We start from the raw sequence: 18247 nt of genomic DNA, 5'->3' as shown, positions 1-18247 counted from the left end.
CTATTAGCGTGTAGGTTGCACGGACGTAATAAAACTGACAAACTTGATTAGCGTATGAATATAGATGATGAATTATATATTTATTTCTTATGCGCCCATAGGTAGATAGGCAACATGAGTGATCGTGCTTGGATGTACACTGGTCACCCTAGTCAGAAAGACATGGCCCATGAATGGTTAACAAAAACCAGGGGGTTTGTGAGAGCCGCATTTGCAAATGGCCAGCAAAAAACATGGTGCCCCTGTCCCAACCGCAACAACTGGAAAAAGCAGACAGAGTTTGAAATGGGTAGACACCTGTAGAAGTGGGGTATTACGCCTAATTATACGGTGTGGACTTTTCATGGTGAGTTTGACCAACGTGCCAGAGCTGAGGTGATTCATCGTTGCACCGAGGAGCATGGTACCGGGATTGAAGACATGGTGCAAGACTTTGATGATGCTTGGGATTCAGACGATGAGATGGAGGAATCTGCAAAGGCCTTCTATGCAATGTTGGAGTCTTCAAAACGTCCTCTCCACGAGCATACTGTGCTTTGTCAGCTGGATGCCATCGCGCAAGTAATGCCTCTGAAGGCTCATTTCAACCTAGGCAGAGAATGCTACGACGCGATGATGACGATATTTGGATGCTTTCTACCCAAAGGCCATGTACTGCCTGCAAACCTGTACCAGTCAGAGAAAATCCTCCGTGTACTTAAGATGCCCTATGAGAAGATACATGCCTGTGATAATGGATGTGCCTTATTTAGGGTTGAGTATGCGGCCTTGAACTATTGCCCCATTTGAAATTCTTCCAGGTATATTGTGGTAGACAATGGTATGGGTGAGAAGAATCATACCAGAATCCCCATTAGTGTTCTTCGGTATCTGCCAATCGTACCCAGACTTCAACGTCTTTTCATGGTCAAAGAGACAGCCAGACAGATGACATGGCACAAATTGGGCAAAAGAACCGAACTAGATGCGGATGGGAACAAGATGCTGGTACACACTTCAGGTTGTTTTGCGTGGAGGCACTTCGATGCATTACATAAGCATAAATCGGAAGATCCAAGGCAACCTAGAGTTGCCATCAGCACGGATGGGTTCAATGTGTATGGTATGACGGCAGCACAATACAGTTGTTGGCCTGTATTTGTCATTCCACTCAATTTGCCACCCGGAGAGATTATGAAAAGAAAGAACATTTTCCTGACATTGATAATTTCAGGGCCCAACTATCCGGGGAAGATTATGAATGTGTACATGCAGCCGCTTAAGGATGAGTTGCAAGAAGCCTGGGATAATGGGATCAAGACCTACGACACGGCTACCCAAACAAATTTCAAAATGCATGTGTGGTACATGTACTCGACGCATGATTATCTGGCGTTTGAGCTATTCGCTGGCTGGTGTGTGCATGGAAGGTTCTCGTGCACCACATGCAAGGCAGCTCTTCGGTTCCGTTGGCTGCAGGCTGGTCGCAAGTTTTCTTGCTTCAACATGCATAGACAATTCCTGGATCCTGATCATAAGTTCAAAAAAGACAAGAAGAATTTCATCAAAGGTAGAGTTGTCAAAAACAATGCACCATCTGTGTTGACAAGCCAACAGACCCTTGATGAGTTAAACGCTCTCGAGCCTGATCCTTTGCATCCAGGATACTTCAAAGGGTATAATACGGAACACGCCTGTACTCACAAGTCACGCTTATGGGATCTGCCTTACTACAAAGACCTCCTTTGCCCACACAACATCGACGTGATGCTCACTGAAAAGAATATCGCGGAGGCCATTTTTGGTACATTGTTCGGCATAGTGGGGAAGTCAAAAGATAATCCTAAGGATAGAATCGACGTGGAGGCTCTATGTGATAGACTGTTGCAAAACTTGTGACAACGGAAAGGAAAGCAAAGCATAGCAAAGCCAAAGGCATGGTTCAATCTTGCAAGGCCAGCTACGAGGGAAATGCTATTGTGGGTAAAAATGCGGTTGATGTTCCCTAATGGGTATGCCGCGAATCTAAAGTGGGGAGTGAGTCTTGAGAAATTGAAAATATTTGGTCTCAAGAGTCATGATTGGCACATATGGGTTGAGCGGGTAATGCCGGTGATGTTGCATGGCTTTATCCCCGAGGATGAATGGCTAGTACTGGCAGAGCTGAGCTATTTCTTCTGTTCTCTTTGTGCGAAAGAACTATCGCCTGGCGTGCTAGATGAAATCGAAGAGTTGGCGGCGGAGTTGATCTGCAAATTAGAAAAGATCTTTCCACCGGTCTTCTTTAATCCAATGCAACATTTGATTTTGCATCTCCCGACCGAGGCAAGAATGGGGGGGCATTCAAAATCGATGGTGCTACTCAACTGAGAGGATGCAGAAGACGCTTCGAGCTAAGTGTAAAAATAAACGTAGAATTGAAGCATCGATGGCCGAGGCATTCATTACTGAGGAGGCAGCAAACTTTGTGACAGCACACTACCAAGCCAAAAATCATCATTTGCATACCCGAAGCCTCGGTACAATGATGGCGATCGAAAAAAAGTTCGATCCAACCTCAGCCTATTCAAAGATAAGCTCGCACCATCCTATGCTTCGAAAGGGAAATCGTTGGATGTCAAAGAATGGCGGACCATTTCATTGTATATCTTCACCAATCTAACAGAAGTGCGGCCGTACATCGAGTAAGTTCTCGGTAAATTATTGTTCCACAACTTCTAATTGCTTTGAACTACTCTTATTCCCGAATATTTGATATAGTCGATATGTCGCTGAATTCTCGGATGGAGTGGTCATCGAAAAGGATTCCGTCGAAGAGTATGAGCTTCTCGCAAATCATGGAGGCGACTATCCCGGTTTCATCTCTTGGTTCAAATGAAGGGTAATTTATTACCATTAAGGACCCATTTGATTTCTTGGTCTAATTTGCGGCTAATGCATCCTTTCTTTTGTACCTTTGGCAAAGGGCTATGTATGCCCGGCCAAAAGACTACAAATTGTTCTGTCTCTGCTATCGGCGAAGGAGGCACCGAGTATTATGGAAGAGTTGAAGAAATTTATGCACTTCTATTCTATGGTGAAAACCAACCAACCGTCGTAGTCTTCAAATGTCATTGGTTTGAGCCGAGGGAGACTAGAAGGACTCATGAACATATAGGACTAGTCGAAATCAACCAAAACACGCAATTAGATGTTCCCGATGTCTATATTACGGCACCACAGGCGACACAAGTTTTCTATCTACCGTGGGCCTGCCAAACTAATCCAAATCTCAAAGGTTGGGATCTCGTTTATGAAGTGCCACCACATTTTCGACCACCTACTCTCAATGAAGAGGATTACGAACCTCACATTAACCCAGACACATATGAAGGAGAATTCTGCCAAGAAACACGTATGTCCAAGAAACGTTTCAAGAACTGCTCTACTTCACCCCAGAACATTGAAGTAGACACCAACAGTGAATCCGTCTTAACCCCTGAGCTCGAACAGGAAGAGCTGGAAGAATAGGAGGTTACTGTTGCGGATGACCTGTCACTTCTTGACCGATTACATAATGATGGCCTTCCACATGTTCTTCCTGATAGTGATGATGATGATGATGCATTTATTGATGATAGTGATGATCATGATGCATTTATTGACCCCGAAGCATGTATAGACGAGCACGATTGTTATTAGTTCTTGTCAGGTATTCAACTATTATACTATATATAAATTTTGAGTTCATGTTAGGTATTCAATTTTTATTAGTCATGTTGGTATTTATGACGATGATACACTTCAATTATATACATTTTATTAGTCATGTTGGTATTTATGTTGTACTAATTTCATTTACTCTTTGTCATGACAGGTGTTGAAAGATGGTGGGAAAGGGTCGAAAGCACTCTGCGGCTCCTACTTCGTCGGCGGGTGGTGGGATGGGTAATTCCATTCCCCCTTGCCTCTTCGGAGAGCATTGCTCTCTACTCTGCAAGGAGCCCCCCCCCCCCCCCCCCCGTGAGAGGAGGTCACCCCCTGCCCCCCGCGAAGCCGAGAGGTACTAAAGGTACACCTTGTATTCATGTTGGTATTTATGTTGTACTCATGTCGTATGCATATTGGTATTTATATACATTTTGTTACTCATGTTGGTATTTATGTTGTACTAAAGGTACACGTGGCCGCGGGAGAGGTAGGCCAGTGGCTGCCACGCCTTCTGAGGTGGAGGCTACACGGTCTCCGCCACCACCCCAAGCTGATTCACCTGAGCACAGGACTTCTAGGGTGGATTCGTTTGAGGTGGAGGCTACACGGTCTCCGGTTCACGAGCCTCGGGTCGACGAGCCTTCGACCCACGAGACACGTGGCCCAGAGGCTTCGTTCCAGGCGACTCCGGAGCAAAGTAGGGATGAGGGTACGTCCCCACAGACCCAGTGGAATACCTAGGCTGAGCCAAGTGGCCATGCTGTAGCGACGAGGAGCTGGGTGAGGGGGCTACCGTCTACTAGCATGGTAGTTCGGGGCTCACGCTCGTGCCAGCGACCCCCGAGCAGAGTTGGTCGATTAGGCCAACTGGCGACAAGTAAGTTAATTTACTCTTATTTAACCTTTTGCCTTCATGTTTTCTCAAATATCTAATGTTTTGGCTTTAATTTGTCATAACATAGAGGTTGGATTGTTGCCAAGGGTGTCCGCAAACCCAACAGCGTCCTTGGTGTGCTTTGCCGTAAAAACTTCCCAGGGTTTGTTACCTTGCCCGGTCGGGAGCGAGAGGTAGGAATCACCTGGGAGCACTACTTGGGAGCCCCAGCCCGCTGGAGGTGGAGATCGACGGTGTTTTGTGCCACACGAGGGCTGACATGGTGATCCGATAGTTCTGGGTAATTTCTCCTTCACACAATTATAAATCAACCATAGCTAGTTATTGTACTAATCGGTGTTGTCTCGTTTACAGACCTACTACAGGTGTGAGGAGGGATACGAGGAGGACACAACAAAGGTTATCGAAACCGAATGTCGCCGCCTACTTCAAAACTTTCGGCACGAGGCTCGGGCGCAAGCTGTTCGAGACTACTATGCCACGCGGCGTATTAGGAAGGACAAGGCGAAGTGTCGTGATCCTAATATGGAAAAGGAGCATTACATGAAGGTAATTACATATTATTAAGGCTTTGTAGTTAGTTTCCTTGATTTGGTTCTGATGCGCTCAATTTTCTCTTTATTAACGTAGGTGCCCCTCAGATGGTGTGTGGATAAGATGGATTGTTGGGAGGCCTTGGTGGATCAGTGGTGCTCCGAAACGTGGGAGGCCAACCACAACAACGCCAAGGAGACGCGTGGCAAAATGGTTGGTGTGCCACACCATCAAGGGAACGTCAACTTAATCCAATTTGGCGAGAACTGGGTATGTGGTTTGCTTCATGCCTCATGCAATTCATTCTTAATGCTATCTTGAGCACTTTACTAATACAATTTTCCTCTCTCTCTCTTTTAGGCACGCCACAATAAGACGGAGGTGCCACAGATGTACGACCTGTATGTGATGGCCCATACTGCCTCGTACAATAAGGTCAAGGCATTCTCTGAGTCTGACCTCGAGCATCCAGAAAACTTCACCACCATCTCCTCCCACCACAAGCTCGTGAAGTACAGAGATCATGGGAAGGCGAGGAAAGGGGAGTACTTTAACCCGAGCGAGGGGCCTATTGATCGAGAGCTAGTGATGATAGCTGGCAACGGGAGGCCCCATGGCTCGATCGCCATTGGAGACGGCCTTATACGTTGTCCTAGCAGTCTCTTGCAGATAAAGGAATGCCAAACGAGCTCCTGTCCGAAGATAACACCTCGTCCACGGCCAGTCGAGCTCGCCATCCAGGTTAGTTTAATAGACTCAACTATTTTCCGCATTATGTTGTGCGTTGGAACCAATATGATTATAGTGCTAACAATGAGTTGTGTTGTAGGCTGCTATTCTGAAAGAGAGATGTAATGCAGACGATTATGGCGGAGAAGGATAAGGAGAAGAGGGAGCTGGAGGAGAGGACGACTGCATTGGTGGAGGCGGAGAGGGCACAAAATGATGCGTCTAACAGGGCCATATACGAGCTCTTCGTGGTAAGTTTCTTCTTCATATTATTTCAAATCATGCATTTTAATGTGCATTTCATTAATAACTAAAAAGTTTGACTTGTCGAAACCAAATGTATAGTCTATGTGCGAGAAGACCGGCCAAGTCCCTCCGGCGATGCTAGTCATTAACATGATGGGGACGGTGAGTTTCATTTCAGTGGAGTGAACTTAAGAGTGTCCTAATGCTAACGACACATTGCAAACGATGTTTGGTGCAGAATATCTCCCGAAACGCATCGCACAACCCTTCTATAAGGGAGCCTTCTCCAAGGCAGCCTTCTCCAGGTGAAACAAGCGAGAGCCACCGTGCGTCGCCGCTGTGATGACGATAATGGTATGTTATTTCTAGTGTTTTAATAAAAATTACATATACTTAGCTAAGTTCTCTCCTAAATGACATAATAAGGCTTAGGTACCTCCAAGATGACCTATTCCCCCTAACTTAGATATTAAATGGCCTATAATTAGTTTAGCTAGATCCAAAATGGCTAACTAAGCATAGTTTGCTCCGGAATGACCTATTTTACCCAAGTTAGCTCCGAAATGACCTATAGTTAACTAGGCTTCCACCTATATGACATAATTAGCTTAGTTAGCTCCAAAATCGTCTATTTAATAAAAATGCCATATACTTAGCTAATTATCCTCGAAATGACATAATTAGCTCCAAAATGACATATACTTAGCTAATTGTCCTCGAAATGACATAATAAGGCTATCTTAGCTCCAAGATGACATATTCCCCCTAACTTAGGTATTAAATGGCCTATAATTAGCTTAGCTAGATCCAAAATGGCTTCATAAGCATAGTTTGCTCCGGAATCACCTATTTTACCCAAGTTAGCTCCAAAATGACCTATAGTTAGCTAGGCTTCCACCTAAATGACATAATTAGCTTAGTTAGCTCCATAATGGTCTATTTAATTAAAATGACATATACTTAGCTAATTATCCTCGAAATGACATACTTAGCTCCAAAATGACATATACTTAGCTAATTATCCTCGAAATGACATAATAAGGCTAACTTAGCTCCAAGATGACCTACTCCCCCTAACTTAGGTATTAAATGGCCCATAATTATCTTAGCTAGATCCAAAATGGCTTAATAAGCATAGTTTGCTCCGGAATGACCTATTTTACCCAAGTTAGCTCCAAAATGACCTATAGTTAGCTAAGCTTCCACCTAAATGACATAATTAGCTTAGTTAGCTCCAAAATGGTCTAGTTAATAAAAATGACCTATACTTAGCTAATTATCCTCGAAATGACATAATTAGCGCCAAAATGACATATACTTAGCTAATTATCCTCGAAATGACATCATAAGGCTAACTTAGCTCCAAGATGACCTATTCCCCCTAACTTAGGTATTAAATAGCCTATAATTAGTTTAGCTAGATCCAAAATGGCTTAATAAGCATAGTTTGCTACAGAATGACCTATTTTAACAAAGTTAGCTCTGAAATGACCTATAGTTAGCTAGGCTTCCACCTAAATGACATAATTAGCTTAGTTAGCTCCAAAATAATCTATTTCATAAAACATGACCTATACTTAGCTAATTATCCTCAAAATGACATAATTAGCTCCAAAAAGACATTCTTAGCTAATTATCCTCCAAAATGACATATTTAACCTAAGTTAGCTTCGAAACGACATATAGTTAGCTCGGCTTCCACCTAAATGACATAATTAGCTTACTTAGCTCCAAAATGACCTATTTAATAATAAATGACCTATAGTTAGCTAAGTTCTCTCCTAAATGACATAATAAGGCTAACTTAGCTCCAAGATGACCTATTCCCCCTAACGTAGGTATTAAATGGCCTATAATTAGTTTAGCTAGATCCAAAATGGCTTAATAAGCATAGTTTGCGCCGGAATGACACATTTTACCCAAGTTAGCTCCGAAATGACCTATAGTTAGCTAGGCTTCCACCTGAATGACATAATTAGGTTAGTTAGCTCCAAAATGGTCTATTTAATAAAACATGACCTATACTTAGATAATTATCCTCGAAATGACATAATTAGCTCCAAAAAGGCATTCTTAGCTAATTTAGCCCGAAGAAGTGGACTAGAGGAGAAGAAAGAGGAAAACTGAAAAGAAGGAAGAAGAAGAAGAAGATAAGAAGAAGAAGAGAAGAAGAAGGAGAAGAAGAAGGAGAAGAAGGAGGAGAAGGAGGAGAAGGAGCTCCTCCTTCTCCTTCTTCCTCCTTCTCCTTCTCCTTCTTCTTTTCTTTTTCTTATCCTCTTCCTTCTCCTTGTCCTCCTCCTCCTCCTCCTCCTCCTCCTTCTTCTTCTTTTACTTCTTCTTCTCTTCTTGCTTCTTCTCTTTCTCTTCTTCTACGTAGCATAGACTCATCCAACAAAGACTAAATTGGCTAATTATCCTACAAAATGACATAATTAGCTTAGTTAGGTTAAAACAACATAAGAACCTCGGTTAGCTCATTAAAATGACCAATTTAGCTAAAAATGAAATAATAAGCTCAAAATGGCATAAGAACCTTGGTTAGGTCATGGATATTATATACTTAGCTTGGCTTCCACCTAAATGATATAATTAGGCAATTTAGCTCCAATATGGCTTAATAAGCATAGATAGCTCCAAAATGACATATTTAACCCAAGTGAGCTCTGAAACGACCTATAGTTAGCTATGCTTCCACCTAAAAGACCTATTTAATAAAAAATGACCTATAGTTAGCTAAGTTCTCTCCTAAATTACATAATAAGCCTTATGTAGCTCCAAGGTGACCTATTCCCCCTAACTTAGGGATTAAATGGCCGATCATTAGCTTAGCTAGATCCAAAATGGCTTAATAAGCATAGTTTGCTCCGGAATGACCTATTTTACCCAAGTCAGCTCCGAAATGACCTATAGTTATCTAGGCTTCCACCTAAATGACATAATTAGCTTCGTTAGCTCCAAAATGGTCTATTTAATGAAACATGACCTATACTTAGCTAATTATCCTCGAAATAACACAATTAGCTCGAAAAAGGCATAATTAGCTAATTTAGCCCGAAGAAGGGGACAAGAGGAGAAGAAAGAGAAAAAATGAAAAGAAGGAAGAAGAAGAAGAAGAGAAGAAGAAGAGAAGAAGACGGAGAAGGAGGAAGAAGAAGGAGAAGGAGAAGGAGGAGAGAAGCTCCTTCTCCTTCATCTCCTCCTTCTTCTCCTTCTTCTTTTCTTCTTCTTCTCCTCTTCCTTGTCCTTCTCCTCCTCCTCCTCCTTCTTCTTCTTTTTCTTCTACTTCTTCTTTTCTTCTTGCTTCTTCTCTTCTTGCTTCTTCTCTTTCTTCTTCTACGAAGGTTACTTTCCCCAACAAAGACATACTTAGTTAATTGTCCTCCAAAATGACATCATGGGCATAGTTAGGTAAAAACATCATAAGAACCTTGGTTAGCTCATTAAAATGAATAATTAAGCTCCAAAATGACATAATAAGGTCAAAATGGATTAATAATCATAGTTGGCTACAAAATAACATATTTTATCCAAGTTAGCTCTAGAATGACCTATACTTAGCTAAGTTCTCTCCTAAATGACATAATAAGGCTATGTAGCTCCAAGATGACCTATTCCACCTAACTTAGCTATTAAATGGCCTATACTTAACTAAGTTCTCCCCGAAGTAACCTATATATACTTCTTCATCTAGTATTATTCTTCTAACTTTCTTATTTGTCATTTTGCAGATTACATTCACTTCACGGGAAGCTTGGATTATATTGATGGAATGCTTGAAGATGATTTCTTGTACCATGGCTTCACGGAAGCTTGTATTGAAACTATTGTAGTATATCGATATATATGAAACTTTGTATGCATGTGGATGAAACTGGTGTAATATATGGTTTGGTACGGATGCAACTTGCATAATATGTATGTACTATGGATGAAAGTTATTTTAATATGGTTATGAGTACGAAAACAAATTTATTTTTGTCAAATTTTTATATATATATATATCCTGATTATTGTGAAAATTGCTGGATATAATAAGAAATAAAATAAAAGGGGCTGGTTCCCCCCTTTGTCGTCTGCCCCGACATGGCCAAGGGGGGAGGGTAGCCGGCAAAGAGGGGAGAGAGAGGGGCTTAGTCCCCCCTTTGTTGTTAGCCCCCTCATGGCAAAGGGGGGAGGGCACACGGCAAAGAGGGGAGAGAGAGGGGCTTAGTTCCCCCATTGCTGTCAGGCCCCTCATGGCAAAGGGGGGAGGGCAGACGGCAAAGAGAGGAGGCCTACCATTAACACTTAACGGGACCGTTGGTGTATCTTTTGTTCCATTTAATTTTCCGTCTGCCCCCTCATGGCAAATATTCTTTGCCATCCGCTTTAAAAAAGTAGACGGCAAGGAACCTCTTCACCAGATTGTTTTTTGCCGTCTACTTTGCTATCTGTTGACCGACAGCAAAGCCATTGCCATCCATGGTTCCCCCGTTTGCCGTCAGCCATGGCAGACGGCAAAATTATAAATTCCAGTAGTGTATCAAGCATCCCCAAGCTTAACTCCCGCTCGTCCTGGAGTAGGGAAGTGATAAAGAATGAATTTTTTATGTGGAATGCTACCTACCATAGTTATCCTTTGCAACTTCTTTCACGTGACATGAATGTTCAGATCCGTAAGATTCAAAACAATAGTTTGATATTGACATGAAAACAATAATACTTCAAGCAAACTAGGAAGGTAATCATGAACTTTCAAAATAACAAGGCCAAGGAAAGTTATCCATACAAAATAATATAGTCTGGCTATGCTCCATCATCCTCACACAACTAATGTAAATCGTGCACAACCCTTGTATTGGCCAAGTAATTGTTTTCGCACTCTTACTTTCTCAAACTTTCTATAACTATCACGCAATACATGAGCGTGAGCCATGGATATAGCACTATAAGTGGAATAGAGTGTGGTGGTGGTTGTGAGACAAAAAGGAGGAGATGGTCACATTGACTCGGCGTATCAAAGGGCTATGGAGATGCCCATTAATAGATATCAATCTGAATGAGTAGGGATTGCCATACAAGAGATGCACTAGAGCTATGAGTATGTGAAAGTTCAAAAGGAAAACTAGTGGGTGTGCATCCAACTTGCTTGCTCACGAAGAGCTAGGGCAATTTTGAGGAAGCCCATCATTGGAATATACAAGCCAAGTTTTATAATGAAGATTCCCACTAGCATATGGTAGTGACAAAGCAAGAAGCAATCAATCATGAAGAACATGGTGCTATTATGAAGCACAAGTGTGGAAAAAGATAGTAGCATTGTCCCTTCTCTCTTTTTCTCTCTTTTTTTCATTTGGGCTCTTAGGCCTCTTTCTTTCTTTTCTCCTCTTTTTTTGGGATCTTTGGCCTCTTTTTTTTATTTCCTCACATGGGACAATGCTCTAATAATTATGATCATCACACTTATATTTACTGACATCTTCAAAGCTTAAAATGATGATGACTCTATAGGAAATGCCTCCGGCAGTGTACTGGGATGTGCAATGATCTAGCATGGCGTATGACGTTGAAAACATCTCGCTAGCTATCTTACGATCATGCAATGGCAATATGAGAGTGACGGCACAAGTCATGAGATGAAACGGTGGGAGTTGCATGGCAATATATCTTGGCATGGCTATGAAAATGCCATAGTAGGTAGGTATGGCGGCTGTTTTGAGGAAGGCATATGGTGGGTTTGTGTACCGGTGAGAATTGCGCGGCACCAGAGGCTAGCAATGGTGGAAGGTGAAAGTGCATCTATACCATGGACTCACATTAGTCATGAAGAACTCACATACTTGTTGCGAAAGTTTTTTTTAGTAATCGTAACAAAGTGCTAAACGCATACTCCTAGGGGAAGGGTTGGTAGGTGTTAACCATTGTGCGATCCCGACCTCAACACAAAGGATGACAATGAATAGATCAATTATGCTCCGACTTCCTAACATACCGGTTCAGCATACGTGCATGCTACGGGAATCACTAACTTCAATACAAGTATTTCTAGATTCACAACACCCTACTATCATAGCTCTTAATATTACCAAATCCACGTCTCAAAACTAATTGAGAGGAATCAAAACTTCTCTTTCTACTCAATGCACATGAAGATAGAGGTTTTTGCATCCTCTTTGAGTACCTATCACAGTTGGGACTACTTTCTTAGCATAAGCCAACTACCAAGTCACGCACCGCCGTGCTCTAAAAGATATAAGTGAAGCACATAGAGCAAAAGTATCTAGCTCAAAAGATATAAGTGAAGCACTATGAGCATTCTAGCAAAATCATGGTGAGTGCATGTCTCTCTCTCTAAAAAATGTGTGCAGCAAGGATGATTGTGACACAACAAAAATAAAAGACTCCTACAATACAAGACACTCCAAGCAAAACACATATCATGTGGTGAATAAAAATATAGCTCCAAGTAATGTTACCGCTGGATTGAAGACGAAAGAGGGCATACCTTCCCGGGGCATCCCCAAGCTTATGCTTTTTTGTGTCCTTGAATTTGGCTTGGGATGCCTTGGGAATCCCCAAGATTGAGCTCTTTCCACTCCTTATCTCATCGTCCATGAGAACATCACCCAAAACTTGAAAACTTCACAACACAAAACTTAAACAGAAACTCGTGATAACGTTAGTACAAGAAAACAAACTACCACTTCTTTTGGTACTATAGCAAACTTGAATTCCATCTATATTGGTGTTGGGCTACTGTATTCTCACTTTTCCATGGCTAGTACCCCCTGATACTAACCATAGTTTCATCAAAACAAGCAACCAACTCAACAAAAACAGAATCTGTCAAAAACAGACCTGTCTGTAGCAATCTGTATACTTCGTATACTTCTAGTACCTCAAACAATCTGAAACATTACGACTACCTGGGAAAAAGGCATATCAACCAGCAGCAAAAGAAATCAACTCCAAATCTCTTTCTGAATAAAAATCAAAAAATCATCTCGTGAGCAAAAAGTTTCTGTCTTTTTCCAGCAGGAACAAACAACCGTCCCCAAGACTAGTCATAAAGGTTTTGCTTGGCTCAAACACAAAAAGAAAAACAAAAAACAAAATCACAACATAATTATGATGGTGTGGATGCAACAAAACAGAAAGAAAAAAGATAAATTCATTGCACTACTAGGAAAAGGGCTATAGATGATATAAATACTAATGGCGCACCACACAGGCAGTGCGCCACTACTATATAGTAGTGGTGCACCATGTGAGGTGTGCCATTAGTGTGATGGACACTAATGGCGCACCACACAATCGGTGCGCCACTACTATATTTTTTTATTTTTTTCCAAAACTACTAATGGCGCACCAGCAGCTGGTGCGCCATTAGTAACTAGGGTTACTAATGGCGCATCTGTTAGTAGTGCGCCACTACTATAATTTTTTTTGGTTTTTCTTTGCAAACTACTAATGGCGCACCATAGCTAGTGCGCCATTAGTAACCAGTGTTACTAATGGCGCATCTGTTGGTGGTGCGCCACTACTATTTTTTTTTTGCAGAACTACTAATGGCGCATCACAGGAGGTGTGCCATTAGTAACCAGGGTTACTAATGGCGCATTTACAGGTGGTGCGCCACTACAATAAAAAAAAATTACCCCCACCCCCTCCCAGGCCACTCTCTTTCCCGTGCCCACTCTCTCTCTCTCCACCCCCACCCCCTCCCCCGTGCCGCCGCTCCCACGCTCTGCACCACGCGCAGGGCTCCCTCCTTCCCTCCCTCCTGCCGCCGCGCCCTTCCAATACCCGGCGCCGCTCCCATGCAGGGCTCGAGATCCGGGCCCGCTCCGCCTCCGGCCGCCACAGCCGCGTCTACTCTGGCCGCTACAATGGCCGCAAGGTCGCAATCAATGGGAAGGGACCCCGAGGCCCAGAGCCACGCACCCAACCACCGGAGCGGAGCCGAAGCCGGAGCCCCCCCGCACGCAGTGGCGCCACCTCCCTGTCGGCGGATTCCTCATCGACGGGCGCCGCCCCAACGAGGTGAGCCCCCGCTCCCTCCCTCTCGCCTTCGTCCGGTTCCAGCTCGGCTGGCTCTGATTCTTCGCGGCCGGCATCTCGCAGATGCGGCAGCTCAAGGGCGAGGTCGGCGTCGTCTCCAGGGCCGACTGCTCGGCGCTCTTCGAGATGGGCAACACCAGGGTCATCGCCGCCTTCTACGAGCCCCGAGAGGTACGCCCATGTCCCTCATCTTGTCCATTGTATCTGACCCATCCATAGGTTTAAACAACCTACCCAGGTGTCAGTTGTAACTTTAGCACCCAAAGATCTATTTGCACTAAAAACTCCCCTTGTTTGCTTTGCTATTGTCTGTTTCCCTGAAAAATCCCAGTGTCAGCATAAGACAGTAATGCATGCTAAGACAAAAACTGATAGGCATGCTTTTATTTAGTTGGTTGTACTATTCTGGATTATATGAGTGTACGACTTGTTGATATATGGGTTTATTCTGGTTGAGATGCTTTGTAATTATCATAGTGCAAACTAGATAAATCTCCACTTCTATAAATTTCTGAGTTGGTGACGGTCCGTTCACCTTCGGAGATCTGCCATACCACAATTACCGTACACTCTGTTGTAGACAGATGCACCACGATTTTCGGTTAGTTGATTCGCTCAATGTATATTTTGAGATATCTTTTTATTAGCAATATTTAGGGGCTAGGATGACAAATGTGTTTAAGCATTTAAGAGAACTTGTACAGCAACACACGGGTATTTAGCTAGTAAACTTAAAAGCCCACTCTTGGCTACATCCTTTTTTTGCAGTGAAGCTATTAAGTTAGTGTGCATGTTAAGTTAATAGTTTAGAAAGGTTGAGGAGCTTATGAGTTACTCCAACAAACACTTGTCTTATATTCTTATCCTTGTCATAATAAAAGTGCCTCTATGTTGGTGAATTTAGCATTGACCTTACCACCTTTCTCATAATTATGGTGGATGCAAATGATTTGAAAGTTTCAGTTGTTTCATTCAGGACCAATTCAAGTTGTCGATGAATATTTCAATGCTGTACTTCTAAACTGCTATGATGCAATAGGAATAATGCTTATGATTCGGATAATTCGTCAGCACCAGGTATTGCTCCTTTTATCTTATGAATGAATGAATAACTAGATAGAGTTTTATTCCTGTTGTAGGCGTTCAACTTAAGAAAGCTTATGTTCTGAAAGCGGTTGCAGGGTTGTAGCCTTTCATATTCTGTAGAGGGATATCCCTGTAATTTATAAACTAGTACTAGTCCAATATTTACTGTTAAACAGTCCAAGCAGCAAGGGAGAATTTTCATTTTGCTAGATTATTCTGGCTGATTTTCACCAGAAACTGGCCAAAATTACCCCCTTTCCCCGTAATGTTTATTTTATTTCATTCTTTAAAGAGTAACTGATAAATTATTTGCAAGAGCATATCTAAATCTCTATATGTTGTTAGATTCTTTCAAGTAGTCCATAAAGTGGTGCAACCCTGTGTAAATTGGTAACTGAATGTGTGGCAAAGCATGCTAGCATGACCCGTGCGAAACATATATCTGAATGGAATTTATGTTTGTGCAGCTTATCATGTTTAAGCGGAGAATTCCATGTTTGGACTCTTACCTAGACAAGGTTTGTTCTGACTCCCTCCTTGTTTACTCCTTCAAATTCTATATCAACTTTACTTGAGAGTTACCTTTGTCAATGTGGGTGTTACCATTAGGAAAGCTCATGCTAAATTGGATGAGAGTCTGTCTTCTGTTCCACATTCTAAAATTAGGCTAAATCATCTTTCATGTTGCACAATGGGCAGGTTAACATGTCACTCTGGCCTCGCTTCAAGATGGTCTTTGACTTGCATTTGAGCAGCTTGCGGAATGCTAATATTAAGACTCTTTGGGAGGATGATGTGCATCCTCACTATGTCACAAGAAGATATGCTGAATTTATAGCGTCTCTTGTTCATCTGAATGTTGAATATGGGGACGGTCAGGTTAGTTGATCACATCCAGGTCAACCCAATATTCTCCTTTCTGGAATTCTTCAGCACATTGCCATGCAATAGGAAGACCTTTTTTTTGTAGCCTATGGGAATTTAAGAAGTGATTTAAGTGGGTTAAGTGGGATCAAGTGGGTTCCCACTTTTTAAATGTATTATGTAATTGCATAGGAAGGAAACTGGAAATCTATAGAAAATTTCATAAGATGGTAGAATAATAAATCTATAAGATGGTAGAATAATAAATCTATAGAAAACCACTTATAAAACAGAAATATAACTATAACTACAAGAAACAGAATCCTGTAGCATATCTGAATCACTATAACTGCTTCCTTAATATAGACTATTGTATGGACTACCTGTTGCTGCTTCCTTAATATAGACTACCTGCTGCTGCTTCCTTAATATAACCCCTGTATGAACTACCTGCTGCTGCTTCCTTAATATAGACTACTTGCAGCAAAAAAAGCCTCTCTCAAGATAGACTACTTGCAGCAAAAAAACGCAGCAACAAACCCCTTAATGCTGCTGCTTGGAGCAGCAACAAATCCAATGTCCCCTGTATGGACAGTGAGGCACAGCCGCGACGCCTCCTGCGTAGGCTGGAAGGCTTCTGGATGAGGTTGGTGGATAGGTGGGACTCCAGTGGGCTAATAGGATTAGCCCACTTATTTTTTTCTCTGTCCAGTGGGAGCCCAATTAATCAATTTAAGTGGGACGAACCCACTAATCCCACTTATTCCCAGATCCACCTACAGCGTGAGCCAGGAGCCATGCGATGGTGGGATCCCTCTGAACAATTTATCATTTCGCTCTTTCCAAATCCCCCAAGTGGAAACTGCAAACACATCCATAAACATTGGCATGTTCCAATCAGCTCTACCAGCATGGATCATTTGTAGTCTACAGTCTATGTCATGCCCGATAATGCCCAGGGCTTCCCAACAGTCTATAGTCTATGTCAGGCCCGATAATGTTTGTGAACACATGATTGTTCCCACTTGTATGGCTATTTTCTAATGGGCGTCTCACCTGTATGTATGTTTATATCATCATGATTGCCTTGCCTATTATCATCTTTGATTCCTTCTTCTTATGGAGTACTATCTTTTCCTTCCCCTCTTTTTTGCGAATGGAGTGGATTCAGAATAGTGCATTTCCTCCACTTGTGCCTGTTAGATGCAGGTCTCTCCGATGTATACTGATATTTTGACTATACCGGTGGTTACTTATCCTGCAAAATAAAACAAAATCATGAACAAAGAATATTCAGTATTTGTATGGCTATTTTCTTTGATCTGATCACCCTGAAAATATCATTTGCATGCATACTTGACTCTGGTGATGTTTGTTGACATTTTGATTATGTCAGTCATTACTCTGTACTTTGCTAATGACATTGGCAAGCATACTTGACTCTGCTGATGTTTATTGATATTTGATCGTATTAGTCATTGCTCTGTACCATGTAAAAAATGTCATTACTTTGTGATTTTCTGGTGTTGCTATTTATTTACATTGCAGTAGGACGACGATGGGAGGACGAGGACGTCGACGGTGATTACAGCCAGGAGGATGAACCCACCCATTGCCACGCGGATGCTCTTTGGACTACGATATGAACATGAAGGCATTTGTTTTAGTGCCAAATATTACTTACTAATGCCCGCAAAGTATCATTGTTGCTATGGAGCTATGTATGTATGGATGCTATGGAACTATATGTATATTTGGATGCTTTGGAATTTTGGATGTATGGATGCTATGGAGTTTTGATATATGGATCATGAAATTTGTTATGCAACTTTGCATATATGTTATGCGTTGTGGATCAGTAAAACTATTGGGCACATATTATGTATTATATATTTAATATATATGTTATGTGCTGTAGAATTTGTGGTTTTGAAACAAAACATATATATGCTAGAATACCAGATACTAATGGAGCACCATGGGCTATACTAATGGCACACCTGGGAGGCATACTAATGGCGCACCTGGGAGGCATACTAATGGCGCACCTCGGAGGCACACTAATGGCGCACCTAGGAGGCATACTAATGGCGCACCTGGGAGGCATACTAATGGCACACCATGAGCAATACTAATGGCGCACTGCCTGGTGCGCCATTAGTATACCAGATACTAATGGCGCAC

The 18247-nt window shown here is 42.2% G+C and overlaps 1 pseudogene; it reads right to left on the bottom strand.

Moving 5' to 3' along the window:
• Positions 1-14169, bottom strand: part of LOC123397936 — a 47665-nt pseudogene extending 33496 nt beyond the window's left edge.
• Positions 14170-18247: the final 4078 nt, after the last annotated feature.

This window comes from Hordeum vulgare, chromosome 1H (genome assembly GCF_904849725.1).
Source record: "Hordeum vulgare subsp. vulgare chromosome 1H, MorexV3_pseudomolecules_assembly, whole genome shotgun sequence".
NCBI lineage: Eukaryota > Viridiplantae > Streptophyta > Magnoliopsida > Poales > Poaceae > Hordeum > Hordeum vulgare.
The sequence above is the reverse complement of the archived record's forward strand: the minus strand, read 5'-3'. Positions and strand labels throughout refer to the sequence as shown.